Source organism: Mus caroli, chromosome 4, assembly GCF_900094665.2.
Source record: "Mus caroli chromosome 4, CAROLI_EIJ_v1.1, whole genome shotgun sequence".
In the NCBI taxonomy this organism is placed as follows: Eukaryota; Metazoa; Chordata; class Mammalia; order Rodentia; family Muridae; genus Mus; species Mus caroli.
This window is the reverse complement of record NC_034573.1, coordinates 96,078,152-96,098,715: the sequence shown is the minus strand read 5'-3', so window position 1 is coordinate 96,098,715 and position 20,564 is coordinate 96,078,152. Positions and strand designations below refer to the sequence as shown.

The following is a 20,564-nucleotide window of genomic DNA, read 5'->3' as shown; positions in this document are numbered from 1 at the left end:
CATTGTGCTAGAACCCTAATATCCAGCTGCAAACTAGAAATAAGAGGGCTGCTTTCTAAGTGACAGCATGTTAAAGGGTTGAGAGAAGCAACAAGTCACACACAGCTGTGACTTCATGTGCTAGGAAGTACAGCAAAGTGTCATGGCGTGTAGAGACCATTTTGAGAATGGGCAACCTGGAGAGCCCTCTGAGGAGCAATCAGGAGAAGTCAAGGTAGCTGAGTGTGAGAGAAGACGTTCTTTAGGATAAATGCAGAGGGTTCAAAAGAAGATGCTGGGAAGTAGGATTGGGAATAAAGTGTTCTACTGTGCAATCATGAAAACAGCATCTATCTACCTTTCTTTTTCTTTTTCTCTTTCTTTTTCTCTTTCTTTTTCTTTTTCTCTTTCTTTTTCTTTTTCTGTTTCTTTCTTTTGTTCAAGATAAAGGTTCTCTGTGTAACAGCTCTGGATGTTCTGGTCTTGCTTAGTCCAGACTGACTTGGTATACCAGACTGACCTCAAACTCATAGAGATCCATCGACCTGCCTCTGACTCCAGAGTGCTGGGATTAATTGTGCCGGGCTATAATTTACTTTATTACTGGACCCTCTTGGGGTACCATAGAGTTCTTAGGGTAACCCCATAAGACGAGACCTAGTGTTATTCTTCTAGTTGAGCGAATGAAGACAATCTATTAGAATTGTATAAACTACAATCAAAGTCATTAGAGAAGGGACTTTGGTTCCACCTGCTCTTCAGACCACTGATCGTGAGCTCTTGAGCACCCAGTAGACAGCTTGGGCTAACAGCAGTGTGACTTCACAGCTACATGCACTGTATCTAACCCCACCCTTACTTATTTGCAAACTTAGTCTTTGTAAACCATGAAAACACTATATAAAAATAAAACACTTGGAAGTGCTCCAGAGAAATTGAATTTGATATTTTGTTTCAAGCTAGTCTTTCTTAATGAACAGTTTCTACCGGGAAGAGTTAAAGAAGGCATGCATACTGTACACCTGTGTGCATCTCTACACTGACCTGGGGGCTTCACACTTCTCAGCAGAACCATATGGGTTCCTGAGTCTTGTCTCTGTCTTTTCCTTTCTATATCCAGAGCAATCCCTTGAAAAGGCCAATCAGGTCTCCATAGTTAGTCATCCTAATAATAGCTACTTGAAATATAAACCTCATTATATCAACAACTATAATTTATTTTCTGCTCATGAAGAAATCTCTTCCACAGAGAGTTGTGTGTCACAGGGTGATTCAAGGACCCAAACAGCCCCCTTCCATCCTTGAGGTCTACCATCACCTAGAGTCTCACAGATGATTCCTTCTGGGAGGGGACAATGTTAAACTAAATTAAACTGAAATAGACAGAGAGGCCACACCACACCTGCCTTTTCCTAATCCTAAACTGATGAAAGGCATCAATCCCCAGTATATCTCTGGCAAGAGACAAGCTTTCCAGCCTAGAGAGGGGAAGGATACTTGTGTTCCTACATCTAACTAAGGCACTATTGCAATTAGCAATTATTGGCTGCTAAAGGGGGTTCAGTCAGTTTTCTTCATGAGAGTGGTCCCTGGCAGGGCCATATGTTCTAGTGGATGGTCCCCACCATATCCTGTATATAGCCAACACAAACTGGACTCAGTAGGGGGTCTAGGGGGAGTACCTCAGAGAGTTAAGAGGGCCAGTGGGGGATGACTATGTAAAAAATATATTGAATAGATGATTAAAAATGCATTGAATGCATTTATGAAATTTTTAACAATTAATAAAAACATTTCTAAAAGAGATAATCCTGTACTTACCCATGATTACCCATGAGACATAAGTAGCATGGTATTTGAATGGGCACTAATGATCTCAGACAGAGTGCTTCCATTTTGTGTAGGATCCAAATGGTAAAGTAAGATTCCAAACAGCCTAGTGGGGCTTATATCAATTAGCCCCTGACCTCTATACCCACCTTGTATCAGCCATTCTGTTGGGTCTCAACACTCAGTCTACACTGGCTTCAGTGGTTTAAAAATTGCAGCTCCTCCAGTTCACTGGGCAGAAGTACCCCCACTTCCTTCCACAGACTTACCATGCCACTTCTCCAAGCCTCTGGACCTCTTAAAATTTGTAGCTTTTCATGTTCAAGGTTACCTTCCTAAAGTCTTTTCCCAGCTGCCTAGAGGAATCCCCACATACCTGGACCTGTTTATTCAGTATGCAAAAGCAAATTGGAGACATTTACTGTGGATTCAAGATGCAAGTCTATCAGCTTGCATCAACTTGACTACGTTATTTTACTCTATCCATCCTCATTAGGTTTGTTCTTTGTAACAAAAATACTGGAGACTATGCACCCTATCAGCAGTGGGTTTCTCATAGATTTGAAGTCCAAGATCCGGATGCAGGCAGATTTGGTGTCTGGATCAAAGATGGTGCCTTCTTTATTTGTCCTCAGTGGTAGAAGGGACATGACATCTCTCTGTAGTCTTTTTTGGAGTCTAATCCTGATCATGACGGCAGAGACTTTAATACATGACTTTTGTGAAAGACACAAAAATTCTGACTAGTGCACCTTTTTGTTTTGTGGTACCGTTGTCTCATTTGTAATTCCATAGTTATTATTCACTGTTCATTGATAACAACGGTGAAGATTAAATGCTGTGTTGCATATAAATGTTTAGCAGGATCTGAGGTACACATCTGCCAGTCATTACTGTCATCCCCTTTTATAGATGGAATGTAGCCTCCATCATGAACATTTCTTCTTCACAGATAACCTGTCAGAACGATGCCCAGCAGCCGTGGGTATCAATGAGTAGCTGCAATAAGAATCCATGCTCTCTATTGCACTTCTAAGGCAGCAAGTACCCACAAGTGGCCCCTCTCTTTCTCCTACTTCATACTTGTCTATTAGGGGGACAGAGGGGGGAGACTGGAGAGCTTGGTTCTGGGTAACTCAGAGAGAGGCCTGGCTCTTCGCCTCTCAAATCTGACTGCCCCTAGCTGTGGCTGGGAACGATGTAGCTTATACTTTACAGAGTATGAAGTTCATTACTCCTTGAATGACCAACATGGCTTTTAAAAGTAGGATTTTAAAGGATTCTTTGTACAGTAAAGAGGGAGTACCAGATCCAAATTAACAGACCCTGTCTCCTGGTTTCCCTCATTCTGCCCACCCCTTAGATGGATTTCAAAGTTGTGATACTTATGGTCTCTTTGTGGTGAATACTGACTCCTCCCACCACCATATAAAACTTCAGGGAGTAGGCAAGCTCCAGGACCCCAATTGGCAATGTTATTACCTATTCCTACCATGGCTCTCCAAGCCCGTGTCTTCCTGCAGGTGCTGGACAGAACAGGGAGGAGAGGAAGGATGCTGATGAAGGAGCCATAGCATCCCCTACAAAGAAGGCATTTACCTAATTGCAAAGGAACACATCCTGGTGGCAGACAATAAATGGTGTGTGATGCTTCCACGAAGTGAGATGGATGGAGCTCTCCGCTGCTAACCGGCCTGTAACCAGGGTCATTAATCACGCCCGGCACACCCATTGCTAGTAATGGACTTCACCCTGGGAAATTCCAACCGGAGGAGCCAATGGGTTAATGTGAAAGCCTTGCTTGCTATGGAAATTCAGGTATCTCTTGGGATTAATGCTAGGCATTTCCCACCCCTCCTTCACTGAAAGGCCCTTTTAATTGATTTTCCCTCGTGTTCTCTCTGATCTGTCAGTGAGCTTCCATGCAGCCCAGCCTGCACCCTGCAACATGGGCTGGATTGCATAAATTGCTAAGAAGCGACTAGGGCACAAGGAATCCTTTCCCCCTTGTCGGTGCTTAACAGACGAGGAAAGTAACTAAGCCACAGAGCTGCTTTTATTTTTATTTTTATTATTTTGGACACACCCCATATTCAGAAGCCAGATCTGAGTGAAACCTTATCAGCCTGCGTCCATTTGCTGAGTGCATGTGTTGTTTTGTGCCACGTTACTTTTTGCTGGTAACTTCGCCTTGATAGACCCTAACAACCCAACAAAGCACTATGCTGATTCTTAACTCTTTCTGGTAGAGACACTGAGGTTCGGGGAGGTGAGGTGAACAATTTGCTCAAGGTTACACCGGGAATAGCAGTGGTGGGCAAGAAGGCCTGTGACACTGAATTTGGACAGCCAGGGTTGGTCCAAGGAGCTTGCCTCCAGCACCCTGACCCTACTCTTGTGACCCTTCAGAAGCAGAACCCTCAGTCTCAGCCATAGCCAGCTCTCACCCAGGATTAGATCAGCCAGAGAGCTCTGATGTGTTTGAACTAACCATGAAAAGTGGACTTCCACTTTAAAAAACAAACAAACAAACAAACAAACAAAAACAGTTGAGATCCACCGACTGTTACTGGTGAGCCAGGCAGGTCTGATAAATATTGCTTAAGGTGGAGTGAGTGAGGAGGGGAAGAGGAGAGGTGCTCTGATCAACTTCTCATCCGTGGAAGAAGCAAGCAAGCTATTAGGTAATTTGTAATAAATTCCTCGGCTGTGTGGTGTTTCTGTAGAGACACTATTTACTTAATTTGATTAAGAAGGAAGACACTGCCTGACATCCTCTTTGTGGGGGCCATAGATTCTTATAAGAGCTGAGTGGATCTGAACCAGAGGTGGTGGAAGAGCACTTTCTGGGTCATCAGAGGTCACTCATAAAAGAGCCCAGGTAATTAAACTGATTTCTTTTGTGTTGGGATGTCATTTACGGTGACAGAGGTTTTTAGCTGCCACCCCATCTGATATTATCTTTCCTTGCTGGAAGATATGCTATATGGGAAAGCTGTGGGTAAATTTTCCCCCTGGCTTGTCACTTGCTAGCTATTGACAACTAGGTCAGACAACTGTGTGTGTGTGTTTGGGGGGGTGATGTCCTGTGTGTTAAGGATATTTTAGAGAATGTCTGGCTTTCACTCACCACACAGAGGAAACATCCCTCAGTTGCAGGCAAAGACTAGCTTTCTATACATTGCCAAGTGCCATTTGAGGAATAAGACTGGTGCCTCCTGAAAAGCAGTGTGTCAAAATTCTGAATTCCTTAAGGGTATGAGCTTTGGGATGTCACCACATGAATCCTCAGGCTATCAACACAAACTGACACACAGTAGGCACTCAGTAAGTTTGTCATTTAAGTGGCTTAGCATAGTTGGCCTCCTTATGACTCCTTCACAGCACATATTCTCCCTTGCCTATTCCCATGGCTTTCTTTCATACATCAATGTCTTGACTCTTCCATCTAAAATGTTTTTCTCTTCCACTTTGGTGTTAGATGGCTTCCATTTGGGTTAGATGGCTCACCAGTAAAAAGTACTTCATATCCAGTAATGTGGGTGTTCTCAACCTGTGGGGTTGTAACTCCTTTGGGTGTCAAACAACCCTTTCACAGAGTCATATGTCAGATTCCTACATATCGGATATTTGTTTTATGATTCAGAGAAGTAGCAAACTTACAGTTATGAAATAGCAACGACATAATTTTATGGTTGGGGGTCACAAGAAGAACAATATGAAAGGGTCACAGTATTAGGAAGGTTGAGAACCACTGCTCTAATGCAAGTCTGACAAACCGCTTTTAATCCCCAGAACCGGTGTTAAAGGTAGGAGAGAATCGATCTTACAAGGTTGTGTGTGCTCTGACAGCTACACAGGCACCTTGACACACACGGACCCCTCGCCCCAACAGATTGTACCCACTCCCATGCACATATGCATACACTAAACAGAAAAAATAAATAAAAAGCCTTCATGATTATTTCCTTACTGCATCTGATCAATGGCCATTGTCACCAAAGCTCACCTTGATCACTGAGCTGGCACACAGCTCACGGCCACAGCCTCCCTATGACTTACTGCAGGCACTGTTTATTTTATGGTCTCCTGCATTTCGGGGTAAGACAATGTAATCTAGTAGCTTAGAGTGACGCTCTGCATTGGATTCAGAGTGCCCACATGCACTAGAAAATGTCTTACCTCCTTGAGATTACTCCCCAGCCTACAAAAGCCCACAATAATCTCTTGTAGAACAGAAGGGATCTAGTGGGAAATTGAGGGCTAATGGAGGAAGAGACTATAGGAAGAGATGGCTGGGAATAGGTGGGCATTTAGGGGGTGATATAGGAACCTAGCGCAGTAGAAACTTCTTAGAACTTATGAGGCTGAACTAAGCAAGGACTTTTAGTAATGGAGGCTATGGAGCCTCCATTGGTCATCATCTGTAATCGGGATAGGCTTCCAGTGGAAGGACTGGAACACCAACCCAGTCATCAAACCTACTACCAACAACCTGTCCTTCCTGCAAGATACGCTAGGGCAATGGTGGCTCAGAGCTTCTGGGTTTGGCCAACCAGTGACTGATCTCATGTGAGGCCCAACCCACAAGGGAAATCCTTGCCAGACAATGCCTAGGTGGCTAGGATCTCCAGGCTGGACAGTTTTATTGTATCTTGTTATTCTATGTTTGGTTGATATCACTCAGGAGTTTCTGGTCTTTTCTGAAGGGAAATTGAGGAGCAGTGGATATGTGGATCTGTGGTTTGAGAGCACTGGGAAGAGGGGAGGAAGGGATGAGAGGGTGTGGTAGGAGTGTATTGTATGAGAGAAGAATATTTTTTTAATCTTGCAGAGATTAAATAAAAGAATGCTTTTCCTGGGTATGGCCATGCTTCTGGTACTAAAACTGAATAGTTCTTGATATTATTCTTCCATTAATATAGGACTTCCATAAAGACAAATATCGGTACTTATCCATCTCTGCATCCCCAGGATTCAAGTGTAAGCCTGATCATGGTAGACCCTATATTACTCAATTTCTGCACAAACAAAGTAGAAATCTCATCCTGGAAATGCTTCCTGATAGTGAAATCTAGGACACAGTGAGGATAGACAGGGTGAAGGGATGTAGGGTGAGAGGGCAAATATAAATTCCATAGGGTAGAGATGGCAGAAACACAATCTGGGGCAGGACAGGTCACACGTCAGCCAGCCCATGATCCATCAACCCCACAAGCCACCACAGACCACTCTCCTTATGAGAGGCCCAGGGCAGCTCTTTTTACCCTTTTTATCCAGTTGTGACAAGAGTTTTTCTTCAGCATTCGGGAAAGCTAATTAAAGCTAATTTATTATCTTCCCTCAGAACCAGGATGCCAGGTAGAGCCCGCTGGAGGTCTGTGCTGCAGAGAGAAATGGTTTTGATTATATTTACACATCTGATTTGAGAAGTACATGGAAACCCAATCATAGCTGTAATAACATGCTCGTTGCCTTGCAGTACACTCCAGCAGCTGTGTGATAAGCTTTCTGTGGTGCCATTAGCCTTCCTCTTCTTCATGAAGTCTTCTCAGACTATGTTCCACATTATCCAAAGTCGCTCTGAGGTTGGGAGTAGGGGGAGGGTGTATCAGTGTGTATTGAAGGCAGGCATATTTTATGATGCTACGAAAGGCACAATCTAAGTTTCTGTTTTGTCCTGTGTTAACTAAGGTTTCTTTTCCTAGTTGACTTGATATGAAGATGAAATGTTGTGCTGTATGTAAATGATATGCCCAAAGTAACATCAATATCTGTTAGACTTGGTCTCTGTGCACAACTAGGTATTTGCTGCAGAAAACTGAACCCCGATATGATTGTAGACACACTTCCAGTAAAATTTCAGAGGACAGGCACAGTGTCATAGGAGAGATGGCTGAGTGCAGCCAAGGAGCTGTTCTGAAAGATGAAAAGAATTCATCCATATGGCATGCTAGAAAGGTCTGAAGGTCTTAGGTATGACACAGACTCATGTGGGACTCTCAGCTCTGGGCCTAGGGGAATTCACCTGAGCTGTCTGTGTTGCTTGCTCAACTATAGAAAGGGTTAGAGTATCTACCTCATGGCTTTTTAGAAAATGTGCATTTGCATCACTTATATAGAAATACAAAGTGCTTGATAAAGGAAAGAAGCAGTATGAAACACACAGTAACTATGTAAATATATGAATTTTGTATGAAGAATGGGGAAAGAAGACTAGACCACAAACCATGACCTTTTGCTTGTATTTTCACTTTACTTATCTGAACAGCCTCATATGCCCATCAGAATGTGACTGATCCTAAGAGTGAGCTACATGGTATTAGAAAAGCATTTTATGTGGCACCTGAAAACAGTGGCTCATCCAATAAATGACTGACAATAACATGAGCAGATCATTGTAAAGCATCTCTTGGTGCTGGGTGTGAGCTGCCATTCAGAACGGAATGCCTAGAGATTCTGAATTCATGGGAAAGTAGCAACAGCAGTAGGTAGCATCCCTGTCATACTCTTAGCCTGCTCAGAGCAGATCCCTCATACCCTGAACTCAGGATCGGCCTTTCACATTCTACAAAATCCTCACCAGCTGTTAGCAGGCAATTTATCTAAAAACACATGAAATCAGAATGATTCAGACATAAAGTAATTTTAGGAACACATCCTTTGGCTATGTGAAAGAAAACAAAATGAGAAAAGGGTAAAATAGAATATAAAGAATTATAAGATAAAATTTTAAAATGGAAGCAAAATACATGCATTTAAAGCACAGACTTTCATCAAACACCCTTGTAAATGGTGTGGGTCCTTTCTTCCTAATCCCCACCTCCTCACATCAGCATTGAGGAGAAGGGTGTCCGTGACCCAGGAGAAAAAGTAAATAGGAGGACAGTAGTTGAGAATAGTTTTGTAGTTGAGAATATTGTAAGTCTGCCAGGAGAGAGAGGCAGAGTGGACCCTTGTTGATGGTAATGTGGACAAGGAGAAAGATTGAACCCTTGTAGATGGTAATGTGGACAAGGAGAAAGTTTGGAAAGTTTGATAGTTTGAACCCAGGGTAGATGGTTAGAAAGGGGAATCAAGGAGAAAGAACAATAGAACATATACATGAATGGGCTTTTGTTTTGTTTGAGACTGCTGTGGTGGTTTGAATAAGAATAGATCCCATCGGCTCATGCATTTGCATACTTAGTCATCATGGAGCAGAACTACTTGTGAAGGATTGTGAGGTGTGGTCTTGTTAAAGTAGGCGTGGTCTTGTTGGAAGAAGTTTGTCATTGGGGGGTTGGCTTGAGGTTTCCAGAAGCTCACACCAGACCTTGCCTTTCCTTTCTTTCTCATCTCAACCTATGGACCAGGACCAGGGAGGAAGCTGTTGCTATGATAAGCCTGACCATGGTGCTTATTGGGGGGATATGGAAGACTTTAGACTAGAAAAGTAGTCAAATGCTTTGAGCATGACTTTATGGCCCTTCTAGTAGAAGCATGGAAGATCATGTTGTAGGCAATGTGAACTGTGGGAGTCCAGATAAGGAAGTTCCAGAGAAGTAGGTAGTGTAAAGACCATTATTGTGGTATTTTTTCTGAACAATGTGGCTGTTTTCTTCCCTTGTCCAAAAAATTCTGCCGGAGGCTAAATTGAAGAGTTTTTGTATTAATGTTGTTGGCAGAGATTCCAAAACAGCCTAGTGTTGACTCTGTCATGTGCACATTAGTAATCACTCTTAAGCACATTTATAATGAAAACAAACATGCAAGCTGGACAAAGGTAACTACGAAATGTACACTGTAAGGAACAGGGAGCACCAGGAAGTGTAACTGAGATAAATCCAGTGCTCAAGGAGATGTTTAAAGAATGTTTTAAAAATGTTTAAAACAAAACAAAACAAAAAAAAACCCTGATAATTAATGTAATAGAGGGAGCTGTGTCCTCAGAGGAAGACCCACACAACTAAGCTTCCTAATTATAAAAAGCAGTTAAGGCAGAGCTAACGCAGAAAAGGGAACCATTAGCAATAAAATACTCTTGCAAGTTTAGTGGAAAGAGGGGGCCAAGTCCCAGTCCCACCAAGCAGTAGAAGTAGATAGCGTTAGTTCTGGCTTCAGAGTTGAGAATATAAGAAAGGAGCTATGGAATTTTAAACCATAGCTAAGGAAGGCGGCTGAAGTCAGACATTTGTCAGGGGTATCCCTGCGTGGAGACCCAGAGAGGCTATTGTGTGAAGTTGTGAAGGTGATGCCTGGATTCTACTGGAGACCCCCCAAGATATTGGTGATATCTGAGTCATTGCATACCTGCCAAGGAGAGCTGCAGACTGAGTATGGAGCCAGCTCAAGTGAACAAGTTTGTTGGTTGCCATATACAAAGCAGAAAGGAGTTGGAGTTTTGAAGAATGCTTTGATATCAGATACAGAGATGCAGAATATAGAGGTTGCCCTATTTTTTTTTTTTTTTGGTCTTGCTTTGGTCCAGTATTTCCTCGCCAAGTTTCCTTTATTCCCTTCTCAAATGGTAATATATATATATATATATATATATAATATATATATATATATATATAATATATATATTGCCATTTAGAAGTATATGATATGTTTTTTGGTTTTACAGAGATTACAGTTAAGAAATTTCCTTGAGTCTCAGAAGAGGCTTTGAGCATTGAAACAGTGTTGAGACTGTGATAGGCTACAGGAACTTTTAAAAATTGGACTAAATGCATTTCTGCCTTACCTTATGGCTACATGTCTATGGAGACTGGGGAGTGGAATATGGTGGTTTGAATAATAATAGCCCCCATAGCCATATATTTGAATGCTTAGTTATCATGGAATGGCACTATTCCCTGAGTCAGAAGGGTTAGGAGGTGTATTGTTGGAGCAGGAGTGGCCTTGCTGCTCCCTGCCATGATGACAATGGACTAAATCTCAGAAACATAAGCCAGCCCCCAGTTACATGTCTTCCTTTTATAACAGAGCCATCATGGTGTGTCCCTTCAAAGCCATAGAATGGTGGCTAAGACAACAGTGGATCCATATAAAATCCAGGTGGCCTAAAACTCACAGAGTAGTCCTAAGAGGCCTCAAAAATCATGATCATCCTGCCTCCACATCTCAATTGTCAGCATTACAGAACTGAACAATCATGGAAGCTTTGGAAAGAACTTAAGGCAGAGAAATGGGCAGAGCAAAAACATGGTAATGTGGCATGCCTTCTAGGCTTCCAACGAGGCATACTTCTTTTAAAATATGAAGGGATTTGGAGAAGAGACAGAAACTTTATCTTTATCTATACAATGAGGACAAAAAAGAATGTTCCTTGCTAGGGCATTGTAAGGATTTGATGAGCTCACCACAGTGCCTGGAACACAGCTCTCCACATGAGGCTTGTGATCACCTGTGTTATTGCTGAGCCCTAATGTCATAAGCAGATTGAAAACTCTAGCATCCTATCTCATATAAATGATGGTTTCCTTCTGTATTCTATCTGAGCAGTCTACATGAGTATCTTTGGCATAATTTCTCTGGTACAGATGAAGAACAGAAAGCCTGGGAGTCAGTTCTGAGGAGATGAGAGAATGACTAAACAAAGAGAGACAATGAACAAAAGCACCCACAGAGTGGCAGGACTCAAGAGGCGATTGTTGCAAGATATTAATGAGCAGGGAGATCTGGAGAATCCACAGCAAAGCTTTCTGAGAGAGACCAAGAGGAGTAGCTGGGGACCGCCACAAAAAGCAACGATAAAGGAGGCATGACAGGTCCCAGCAGGCCTGGCCCAAATGCAACACAGAACAAGCCAGCCTAGCCAGAAGAAAGCAGCATGTCTTGTTCAGCTCCTCTGTGAGACTTTCAATCAGCACTAGCTTCCTGGCAGGGTGAGACAGGGCTCCAAACCTTACAGGTTACTCAGAAGTCACCCGAGAAAAATAGAAGAGGAAAGCCTTGAAGAATGAGCATGGTCTCTGATGGGATGCAGTTACCATAGAGACCACTCTCAATGTTAGCCAGGAAGGGCAGTCCCTGTCCTCAGAGTAGTTAACAAGCTATTGACCAAACATGAAGATGCCAGCAGGTGAGTAAAATGAAGGCGCTACATCACAGCTGACTGTTCTAAGATCAAACACAGGAGCAAGCAGCCATAAATCAACCAGGCCACTACAGGCATTGCATCAAGTTCAAGAGAGCCCAAGATTCCAAGCTGCTATGCACAGCACAGGGAGGTTGTCCCAGAGGCAGGTGTTCAAAAGAGAGGCGCTCATGTTTGCCCAGACTTGCTTAAGACTTAAACAGGATTAAGACAAAACAGAACAGCACCACTTGCAGGCAGACAGACAGTAAGTAAGGATGTGGGAAATCTTAGTTGAGAAAAGCATGCGAAGGGAAAGCATAAAGGAGAAAACACTTCATAGCATATTGCCCAACATTCAGTCAAGCTGAAGACACAGCACAGATAGCAGGAGGATCCAGGCTTCCAGAATCAAGAGCTGTGGTTGATATGTGGCAAAACAGGATTTGAATCAGGTTCGTTTTGAAAGCAGGCCTTTGGCTCTTCTCAGGCTGCCTCTACACTGTAATACTCTACACTCTACCTGGAGCATGTTCAGATGCACATCCAATGGCATGAGCAGTCACTTTCTGTTTTGCTTATCATCTTTGTTCCAACTATAGAAAGTAGTCACAACTGAGCCATTCACTGGGTAGCCAGACCCATCCCTACAGCAGGAGGACCTTGAACTGCCTCTTCTAGAAGCAGGTCTATTCTATTTGCATAAGTGGTGGCTTAACATCCAAGATTCTTCTGTCTTCTAGAATAGCTGACCCTACTTCTTCCTCTCCTGCTCTGGGGGGCATTTAAAACACCAAAATGCCTTGTCTTACACATTGGGATTCCTCAATACCAAATGACTTTTGTTTTCTGTGTAACTGATTGCTGTGCCATTTTAAAATTCAGCTAAATGACCATATCATTTATTCATCTAATTATTCATTCATTCAAAAAGAGCTGGTACTTATCAGATGCCAAGAATACTGAGTCCTTCCTAAGTACTTTCCTACCAGTTACACAGCTCACTAATAAGAGGCAACTGCTCAGGGCAGAGCTGTATGTTGATGGGTCTGGCTAGCTCATTAGAGTTTAGATTCCTTGAGGGCAGATTGGGTCTTACTCACATTCTAGCTTCGTTTCTAGAATTAAGCACATAGCAGCTTCTCAATAAATATTTATTAAAGGATGAATAAAAGAATACATGAATGAATTGTATTTCAAATTCTATCCAGCTTACTGGATTCTGAAGGGAATTCTCCAAGCCATAAAGTAGGCTTGGGACGAAATGTTCTCATGTGCATTACTTAATAAAAAGAGCACTGGGTCAATTGAAAAATTTAAAGTCAATATGAAATTGATCCTCATCAGCACTTTCTTCTCCAAATATATAGACAAAGGGACATTTCTGAAACATATGTATTAGTGTTGCATTTTCTGCTCCACAGGCTCAGCGATCGTTGTCACCTCTAAGTCCAGCTCTCATTAATTTATGGGGCATCCAGCATAATCAGCAATAGGCTTCTTGGCAGCATAAATTGGAGACTAGGCTAGGATTGGAATGAGCTCTAAGTTGCAAACGAGCTATTTCCTTGCCTATTTTCTCTTAGAAGTTACTGAGCACAATTTTAATGATGCTGAAGCCCTGTAGGCAGGATGTTCAAGGACCCTCTAAGATTCTTGGCCAACCAGATCCCTTCCATTGTACAAGAGAAAAAGTGTAGACAACCCAAGTAACACATGGATAGGACCTTGTCCATCCAGCTAAGCAGTTGAATACAGAGATGCCCAAGAAGGAAAAAGAGAGAAAAATATGACTCCTTGTTGAAAGAAATACAATATCGAGAATACCCCTGGGCATAAGGGACTGGTGCCCAGTGCTGCACATGTATGCTCTTTTGTGAACTGCTGGGATGGTCTCTGAGAACTGGCCTAGACAGAACTGAGAAAATGACTCTGGATCCCAGATTTGCCTTTCCTGCAAGCACTGGAAAGTGTCACAGCCCAAGAATACCCTGAGTTAGCCATGTCCAATGCTAACCTAGAATTGTTTTGCCTTGGAAGGTCTTACTTAGAACTTTTAGGCAAGGTTGTTCCTCCTGTTTTACAGTTGGCACACAAGCTGGGTATGGAGTGAGCCTGGGTTGTCCATACCAAACTGAAATTGTACAGGGCAAAAGTCTCAGGAGTAACTTCCCCACACTGCACGTGGGGTCCCAGGCGCAGTCTCCCTGAAATAAAACGCCAAGTGGTCCTAGGGGTAAATCTAGGGAAATATAGGGCATGGGATGGGGAAAGAAGCCTTCAGAAGATGGAAAGAGGTACAATAAGGAAAGTGCTTTTATCCGATAGTGCACTTCTCTAAGTCTCTAGTTACAGGTGCTCAGGTGTGCATGTATAGTATTTATACATTCATATAGACACAAATGCAAATATGTGTGCACAATACAAATATCTACATAAATTAAATGCATACAAATCTAATATTTGAAGATATTATCATATTTGATGCAACCCTAATAGTATAAAGAAAGAGGCATCATCTCTAATTTTCAAGGACATTCAGAGCTGCAATGTTATATAGCCAAAGCCAGACAACTACTAGACAGAAGTCTCCGATTTGAACGCATGGTCATAGTCTTGAATTTTTACATCAGTCACCTGTTGCAGAGGTTTTACTATTTGAGACAGGGCCTTAGAAACACTAGGTTAGTACACTTGCTAAGTAGCTGAGGGTTACCTTGAACTTCGGATCCATTTTCCAAACTGGGATTATAGGCATGTCCCATCACAACTAACAATTATTTCAGTTTTGAAAGGCAATTAAAGTCGGGATTTGTACTCTCCAACCCAGGTGAAAAAAAGCATTACTCACATCTTAGTCTGTGTAACCTTTGACTTCCATGGTGTCCTCTGGTCTCAAGCTGGCTATTTCTCCAGCTCTCTTAATACAATTGGAAGACACACAGCATAATAAGTCTGTTCATGAACCAGACATCCGCAGCCATTCTTTCTACTTTGTTAAAAAGAAAAAAAAAAGTAATTGTTTTCTTTTGTTCAGGCAAGGTATATGTGTGGTATGCTTGCATGTATGTATGCATGTTCACAGGCATGTATGTTTGTGCATGTGGAGTCCTGAAGTTGGCATTGTCTCCCTTGACCATTCTGCCCATTTTACTGAAGCAGGGTCTCTTACTGAATCTTGAGCTTGCTGCTTTGTTTAATCTGGTTAGCTAGTGTCTGGGCCAGGGTTTCTAGGCAGGCTACCATATCGACTCAATTTCTATATAAAATTTGAGGATTTCCACTCTGATCCTTAGTGGGAGGTATCATACCTGGTGAGCCGTCATACCAAGCCTTGTCATACTTTTCATATTTACAAAAGATATGGCAAGTTTAGAAGAAAAATCTATGTGGAGAAACAATGGAGTGGATAGGAGTCCTTATCCCACTCAGGGGAGAAATCCATCCATGTGTTAATGCAGAGTCTTCCTGTCTTCAGTTGTCTGTAACTACACACCTAAGCATATGTTTGCAAGGAAAAGACTGTTGTGAGTTCTCACTCCTCCCTTCTGTCCATATGTCATTAACAACATTAAAGAGCCTTTAGAGATCATTTTATTTCATTTCTACCTTGCTTAAAAGGGAACAAAACCCTAAAAACTCTTTTTCTCACTTGTGAACGTTTGTTTCTTGCTCATTTTCAAAATTTCAGAAAACTTCATGGGAATGAATTTGTTTGGTCACAATTCTCTGCTATTTCTATTTTTATGATAGGATAGTAGATGAGGAATCCTGGGGTAAAGAGTTAGGTAACCATCTTTAGAACAACTGTGTGCAGGTGAATTGTCAGCAGAGTTTTCTTTCCACCGCAGAATATGTTTTGTGATGGGGCCTTTTGACATGGCCACGAAAGTTTGTCTAAGTTTGAATAAAAACCAATTAAGGGAACATATTGAGACAAAAATACATGTGTCTCTTCTGCTCTAGCTAACCTATATTTGCTGTTCCTTCACAATTCGGTGGGTTCTATGGCTGATCTCCAGCCAAGTGACTATAGTTAGAAGAGACGTAGGCCGTGTTCAGTTAGATTACCTCCAAAACCATCAAGTGGAATCTCCCTCTTTCTGTCCTCTTCTTTAAACATTTTGGCAACATGAGAAGGGAATGGAAATGTAAGACTAGAAAGCAACCCAGTTCCCCAAATGGGTGCAATGAGCAGAATAATACCCTACAGTTGTGCTAAGTCTAAGAGTGGGAAGGGCCGTTGATAAGGACGCTAATGTGGCTCATTCTAATTAATAAAAATAAGCACTGGATTCACTCACAGGTCCCCAAACCCAAGATTCTCAGCTAATATTTTCAGTTTCCTGACCTTTTCTGGCCAGTTCAACTTTTGAGAGACTTGTGGGTGCTCTGTAGACCTGTGTCCAGTGGAGTGCTTAGCATATCAAGTAAGCTGACATGGGGTTGAGAGAATGAATGGGACCCTTAAGAGCTTTGAATGCCAACTTGCAGCACTTAAGACCTATTCCACCATCTGAAAAAGACCATGCCCTTTGCCTCTGTCTCTTAGTACGTGTAAGAGCTTTACCCTACAACGAACTCATTTCAACAGCATAGATCAGGTACACATAGGAAAAGCCCAGTGTCTGGGCCAGTCCTCCAGAGCAGGATGCAGTACAGAGAAATGGATAGAATTCACTACTCTTTCTTCACAGATGCTAATTACAGTGTACATACAGAATCTTAGCTGGGGAAACAACTTGCCCATCCAAAGAATTCCAGAAGTTGACCCATTGTCTTCCTGGTAGCCTATATGGAGAAAAGCCGTTCATGTTCCTCTTATCCGTTACTGTATCCAAAGACTTGGCAAATCCAGAGCAACTACTCTTGCATAGGATGGGGTTGAGATTGCACATCTTTCCAATCCTGGGGCCTTTCCTTCGGTTGTGGTAGCTCATGCCAAATGGTAGTATGATATAGAGGAGCCAGACGTTACATTCTGTCTGCCCAAGGGTCTAATTATGTAGATAGCCCTCTAAGGTGCAGTCTAAGGATACAATAACACAACCCATTATATTGAAACAACAAGCTTGAGCTGTCATAAGAAACCTCTGCCCATGTTATCAGTGTGCCATGCATACAGTCCTTCCAGTCTGTTTTTAATAACCACTTGTTGAATATATTCCCATAATTAAAATTCTCTGCACTTCCAATAAAACTTCCCAAGTTTGTATCTCCGATCCCCACCAGAAAGAAAGAAATTTTTCTTCCATCACAAGATGCTATAGAGGCTTTGTTTCACTACTGTTAGTGTTGGGACCTCAGCTGCAAAACCTGAAAATTAGACACACAGGTCTCTGAAGTCTTTTTAAGCTTCAAAACTGTATTTTATTTGCCAATAAAGCTGAAAATTATTATGTATGCATTCCCATAAAATAACACATAACTCTTTACATCTTCTAAATGAAAAGTGTTTGTAAAACTTTTCAAATAAAAAACATTAAATTCCAATCCAGTATATTTTGACAACTGATAAAGCACTCTAGAAAACTGTATACTTCTTATCAATAAAATTACAACTCTTCTATTCATTCAGTTCTCAGACATAAAACAAATACTTCCATCATATTAGTGGAGGGGTGGAGAGATGGCTCAGTGTGTAAAGAGACTGCCACACAAGCATCAAGGCTTGACCTTGAATCCCTACATAAAATCTGAGTATTCATGCAGCAGCGGGGGAGGAGAAGGTAGGGGAGTCCTCGAGACTTCATCAGCCAGACAGCCTGATATGCTCCACAGGCAAAAATAAGGCAATACTGTCCCCACACAAGCTGGAAGATGAGGGCACATGTCAGAGGTTACCCACTGACCACCACCAGTACATCATTTAACTCTATACTCTTAAGTGTGTGTGTACGTGTGTACGTGTGTATGTGTGTATGTGTGCACGTGTGTACGTGTATACGAGTGTATGTGTGTATGTGTGTGTGTTTGTGTGTATTGTGTGTCTAAAATAATATTAATGAAAATATTCTTGAATAAGAGGAACAGAGTTTGAGCATCATTGTAACTGCTTTAGTTTTATACCCAAAGACATGACTTATACCTTTGGGACTCAGTTTCCCCATTTGTCAAATGTCAGTAGTGTTAATATTACTTCTCAGGGAGATCAAGTGTATTACATTAGACTGCATATAAAGGTACTTTCTAAATAAAAAAGTAAAAGTCTGTCATATTCACAGGAGCGAATCTCTATTCTAAGAAATTCTTTATTGAATTAAGCAAAGCAGCTTAGACTTTGAAAATCATGTCCAGCTAGTTATACTGTCTGCCTATAAAATAATGATGACTCTTTAAATATCCTCAGACATCTCAATCCTAACCACCTTTGATGGAGTTTGAGTAATGTGATGGCTAGTTTTATGTGGCCTTGACACAAGCTAGAGTCATCTCTCTGAGAAGAGCAAACCTAGACTGAGAAATCCCCCCACCAGATTAACCTGTGGACAACAATGCAGGTTAACTCTTAATTGAGCATTGCTATGGGGGAACCTAGCTCGTTGTAATTGCTACCACTCCTGAGCTGGTGGTCCTGCTACCACTCCTGAGCTGGTGGTCCTGCTACCACTCCTGAGCTGGTGGTCCTGGGCAATGGAAGAGACAGGCAGAGCAAACCATGAAGAGTATGCTAGTAAGCAGCACTCTTCTATGGCCTGTGCTTCCAGTTCCTGCCTCGAGGTTGCTGCCTTGAATTCCTGCCCCAACTTTCCCAGACAATGGACTATGAGCTGTAAAATGAAATAAGCCCCTTCCTCCTCAAGTTGCTTATGGTCGTGGAGTTTTAGCACAGCAATAGAAACCCTAACCAAGACAAATGAACACATTCCTGCACTAAGCACTTGCTATACATGCAGAACCAAAGACTTAGACAAGTACAGGGTCAAGTCCCAGGTTCATCAATGGACATTTATGTGAGCTCGAGAAAACTGCTCTCCTCTCTTGGGACTTTGTTATCCTCATCTATGAATAGTTAGATGGTGTCCAGGACAAAAGAGTGTTGCAAAAATTAAAACATAAGAACCCCTCAAGAGATGCAGACACAGTTCTGCCCAGGTAGCAAGCACTCTGCAGAAATGTCTGCTGCATACTACATTCTTCCTCCTTTTCTCTTGAGCATCCTTGTGCTCAAATTCCAGCATAAGCCTTAGCATAAACACATGTGGGCATAGATGGGGGCTCCTAGTCAGGTAATGTCACAGAATGGCTAGACCAAAGTCTCCATACCAGTATCACAACAGGGTCCTGCATGAGCCTCTCGCCCACTGTGCTCATCACGATGGGATTTCACCATGAGCATTTAATTTTTTTATATATATAAAAAGAAAGATTATTCTCAATGATGCATGCGATAAATATGCAGGCTTTAAACCTTTTAGAAATATTAAAGATTTTACCGCTCAGCGTTTGACAGACTTGATTAATCCCTTCCACACAGAAATATTCAGGAGGATAGCTGTGGTTGGGTTTTAAAGCTCAGAGAGTGTTCTTTGATAAAAGCAAAGAAAAGGTAAAGGGCTTTTAAAAAGAGTGAGCGATTCTCCTGCCACACAGAATAGACAAAGAATCCGAAGCCTCCGAATGCTGTGCGGTGCAGTAGCAGGCTGGATGTCGGCATGGGGGAGGGGTGCAGGGAGCCGAGCTTTAAACCTTTCTCCTTCACAGGAGTTTTCCAATGAAAGGCACATGTCCAGCTGGAACACTGGTTGGGAATCTAAGAGGTTTCTTCTCTGCTGGGTTCCAAATGGATGTTGTGGGAAAGGGTGAGGGGGCAGGGCCAGCCAGGGCAGCACAGACTCCAGAGAGGGAGGAAAAGGAAAGACCACTACCACTTTTCTGCACTTCTGTCAACTGTGCTCTACCTGCTCTTCAGGTCTCAATTAAAAAAAAAACAGTAATGCACGACTTCACTGTTTTCAGTTTGTTTTTTCTTCCTATTATTAGCACATACTAATTACACAAATGAATAAGAATCCGTCATGACAGTCCCAAACACACATGTGGCATGTAGCCATCATCTCTATCGACCCCTGTCCCCTCTGCTCCTTCTTGGCATGCTTTCTAATCCCTAGTAGTCCACCTTCTACTTTCAGATCTGGATATTTCCCCTCCACTTTTATCAGGGCCCTCTAAAGAATGGAAATAAATTTTGACCAATTTTTCTCCATTAGAATCTGCCTAGCTTTTGTCTATAATCGGTATCTATTACTTGGAGAATTGTGTTTAATGAACACAATTCTCTGAACAAAATAAATAAATAAATTGGGTTTAACAAATACAATCTTTTAAAGATGCAGGTGATACAAACACTTTTAAGTGTGGTGCTTTCAAAATTAGCAAGCAGATTCTACCTCTCTATGCTATGATAGAAAAGAAATTATTTCAGAGGTTAAAGAACTGTATATCCGGCTCAAACAGATGAGCTGGGAATAGCTTCCAGCTTGACTTCACTGCCTAGGAAAGGGGACTTGCCTACTTCCTGGTAGGTATCTTTGATGAAGGCATTTATAGGGAAGGTAGGGAGGAGAAAGGAAAGGTGCCTTAAATCCAGCATTCTGTTCCTTGGCAATGTTAGCCAAAGCTTAGGGAATGAGTGGTACAGCCCGAAGCTGGATGCTCAAGGATGATGGGGAAGGATACATTGTATACCATG

General features: G+C 42.1%; 1 protein-coding gene across 3 annotated transcripts in view; it reads right to left on the bottom strand.

Moving 5' to 3' along the window:
* The window catches only part of Dab1 (DAB adaptor protein 1), an 853,780-nt gene that overhangs the window by 760,021 nt on the left and 73,195 nt on the right, over window positions 1–20,564 (bottom strand). The window lies entirely within an intron of this gene.